The 3,770-nt window shown below is 38.9% G+C and overlaps 1 non-coding gene across 1 annotated transcript; it reads right to left on the bottom strand.

Annotated features, from left to right (window-relative positions):
• Window positions 1-262: 262 nt before the first annotated feature.
• On the bottom strand, window positions 263-344 carry Trnas-cga (transfer RNA serine (anticodon CGA)). Its single transcript has one exon. It is a non-coding gene; the product is annotated as a tRNA-Ser (tRNA).
• Window positions 345-3,770: the final 3,426 nt, after the last annotated feature.

The following is a 3,770-nucleotide window of genomic DNA, read 5'->3' as shown; positions in this document are numbered from 1 at the left end:
ACCGAAAATAGATGTTTTGCAGATTCCCACAAAAGCACACAAACTATATTACTGAAATTTCCAATTACTCCCCCCCATACTCTTTTTTTTTTTTCTGAAGCAATATCATCCATGACATTGAGATTTAATAAATATACCGAAAAAGATAAGCGAAGGCTCAGGAAAATAAATAAATAAATAAATATGCTTGCGACTGGCATCTGTACGTCATATCTGAAGAGAGAAATAAGTTTTTAAAAGTAAAAGCACATTTAAAAATTTTCGCTGCGGACAGGATTCGAACCTGTGCGGGCAAAGCCCATTGGATTTCGAGTCCAACTCCTTAACCACTCGGACACCGCAGCGCCGAAGGACATGGGTCCGACACAATAAATATAACTGTATTTTAATGTTATTGACATACCCTGAGGTATTTAGTCTCATAAATCATTATGGGAACGAGAAACAATGTTAAGTATGTTTTGCGAAGGAGACGGCTCTCCCAGCGTCGCCACGTTGCGAAGCTGCCTGCGTTAGTTCAATCTCTTGCCGCTAGGTGGAACTACACGTCGTGAAATCGCGCTCATCTGGCGCGAGATTTCTTCTGGGATGAGCTGTCTGTCTGTCTCAGCTTTTGGTTTTAAGAGAAGAAATTTTTCGTGCAAATTGTTAATTAGTTTTTTTTAAGTTTCTGCCAGTAAAACTGCGTATCAGATTGCAGCTTTACGCTTTATGTGGTGAGAAATAATTTGATATTATTACCATATTGCAAAATTTTTAAAAACAATATGATAGCATCTTATAAAATAACGATCTTTTGCTTCCCAAGACATGGTTTTCCTGTGAGAAAATGCTGTTACATGCTGATGCGTTTTTCTTATCTGTAACGCTGAATAATGTTTAGTCTGTCTTCCCTGTTCCGATGTGAGGGAATTCATTCAAAAATGGCGGAACTGAGTACATTTTGTTTCTTTATACGTTAGCATTCATTCGCGACTATCGTTTTCCGTAAAATAATCAAGGTGTACACTGCATCATTGCGGTAGCAAGAACTATTTAGTAATGGAAAAAGAAGTCGGTACAGACATATTAAATAATTTACTTACGTGGTGAAGCACTTGATGCTCTTCAGAGAATTTGCAAGCTTAATTCTGTTAATAAATGTTTCTCTGGAGACCGTCATGCTCACAAAATTATGGATTCATTTTAATTACACGATGTCATCTAAATATTGTGAGTTCATTGGTCAGAAGCTGCTGTATCGCTTCGAAGTATCACCTACTTAATGATTTTTCCTTTATCTTTCGATGAAAAATAATTCAACAGGTTTCATTGCAGGTATGTAATTTCACAGAATATTTCTTCACATTAACGTTAGAGAAATGATTTCGTGTATAATGCCGACGTCAAAATTTCTAGCGTTTATTAAAGATAATTGTTGACGAGAGAGGGCCTTTGTTGCCTCTGTACTAGTTGGAGTGAATTGAATTGTCAGAATTATGTCTCTATCAGATCCCATGCAGGCACGTTGCCATCACATTTGCAACTACGAATCTTGATGCACCACGTCTTCCTTGGCGCGTGTGAAAGGTAAAATTGTTTAAATTTGACTTGTAACGAATGTAGAAAGATAAATAATGACGCTGTTTGAAAACAGAGATACGCTACTTTACTGCCTTTTGAAGAATCTACTGCTCTACTGCTGAAGAGCAAATCCCCTTTTTATCACATTTGTGTCTATTTCCTCAAAGTAATTTTTATTGTCGCGGATGTTGGTACACCAGTTGATTAACTTTTTATTTCTTGAGATACTAATTACATTCTGGAAATCCCTTCTGTGAATTCCTCACACCAGAGACTTTTATCAGTTCCAAGTACTGAATCAAGTTGCTGTAAGATTATTCCTCGTATGGATGTTGTTTGAAACCTTAATCTCTACAAAATGTGCCTGGCCAACGAGAAACCACCATGTGCCCGATAGTGAGAGTATTGTAAGGCGTGTGATAGTGAAATAAATTTTTCTTCGAAAGAAAACTATTTTTTGATGGTATGGTATAACGACTCATAACAGTCTAAACTGATAATAAATGTCATTTACTTCCATATAATGTTGTCAAAATAAGTCTGCAGCAGCCTCTTCGTTATTCATACCAAAAAAATTAAGCTGTACCCATGGCTTAAGTTACGCGAAACATGTGGGTAACAAAGACCGACATGTTTGCAAAGCTATGGTGTCACAGAACTGTAGAGTGATGGCGATGGTAAGATGTGTCATTTGGTGTCACTGCCTTTGAGTTGTTGGAATGGTATGAGTTAAAGGTCAGGAAATGTTAAATGTGTAATCTGTTACCGCGGTGCATACAGCTAGCCTCAGTTCGCTGATTAGTCCGATCCATGAACGTTGGCGGTTCGCGCATTTCGAGGCACGAACGCGCGATTTCATCGCCGACAATTCCAAGCGACAGTTGCGTTTCGTGCATGCGCGTGCATTCCGCTTGAAGAAAGTGCATATCCTGCAAATTATGTCTCTCGCTTACTTATGCAGAATTTATCACTTACCACCACAATAAGCGATGACAGCTTGCAACTAGTGGAATCGAAATTCACTAAACAACTCGCTACGATCACGTTTAATGCCTGCATTAGCTACGGCATTCACAGCAAAGCACTCAGAACATTCTGGAAGCTCTTTGGCTGTCGAAGCATACGTGACGCAGGTGAGCAGAACAAGCCTAAACTACACCGTCATCGCTCGTGACCCCAACTACAGTTGTGCACAGTGTATTTATAGCGCTACAGTTGATGTACAAAGGTTTGAAACAGTCGGTTTTCGTGAAAATTAAGCGCGGAAATGAGTGCACCAGGAACTAGGAAAGCAGTAAAGTACACCAAAAACTACAAAAGTAAGAGGGAAATTGTTAAATTTAAGTGGTGGCTACAACGAAGTAAAAAGGGCGATACTTTTGCTTACTGTAAGGCGCGTGAAAGTGAAATAAATATGTCTTCGGTCGAGAAAACTACTCTTGATAGACATGTAGAAACGCAGAAGCATGTGCAAAGTGCTGGAAGACTGATAGGAGAAAAAATTTTACATGATTTTCATTCCAGGACTTAGATGTGAGCAACAACGTTAAGGAGGCGGAAATAGGCTCTGTGCTGAACGCAGCGTACCTCAACGTTAGGAAATATTTACAAAAATTACTGAAGTCAGTATGTTCAGAAATCGCCAAAAAATTACTCTAATAGAGCGAAGGCCACTGCTATTGTGAAACATATTACAAGTGGTGAAAGTGAAGACAGGGTATGTAATTTGCTTCGCAAAAATAAGTTTTCAGTAATTGTTGCTGAATCAAGACCTAGGATATGGAACGATAGGGAAAGCACTTTTAGATCTTATTGTAGTAACTAAGGGCAATGCTGTTACTCCTTACAATAGTTCGTTAGAATGCTTTAGCTTGTACAACATACCATACAAGGAAAACTTATAGCTTTCGCTGCCGACGGAACTAGTCTCATGATGGGCAAACCTAACCTCCTGTCTGCCATTTTGAAAAGAGATTTCCCTCATTTGTTCATAATGAAATGCATATGCAATTCTTTCAGTCTGTACTCCTCCTGTGACTATACAAAACTGCTAAGAGCCCCTGAAGATCTAGTACGAGATATATTCATTTACTTCCATACTAGCGCTAAGCACATAGCTGCACTACAGGAGTTTCAAGATTTTGTGCGGGTCAAACAGCACAAATTGCTACATCCAAGCGAAACTATGTCATTGTCCCTTCAGGCTG

The sequence above is a fragment of the Schistocerca nitens genome, chromosome 5 (assembly GCF_023898315.1).
Source record: "Schistocerca nitens isolate TAMUIC-IGC-003100 chromosome 5, iqSchNite1.1, whole genome shotgun sequence".
NCBI lineage: Eukaryota > Metazoa > Arthropoda > Insecta > Orthoptera > Acrididae > Schistocerca > Schistocerca nitens.
Note: the sequence above shows the minus strand (reverse complement) of the source record. Positions and strands in the feature narration are given on the sequence as shown.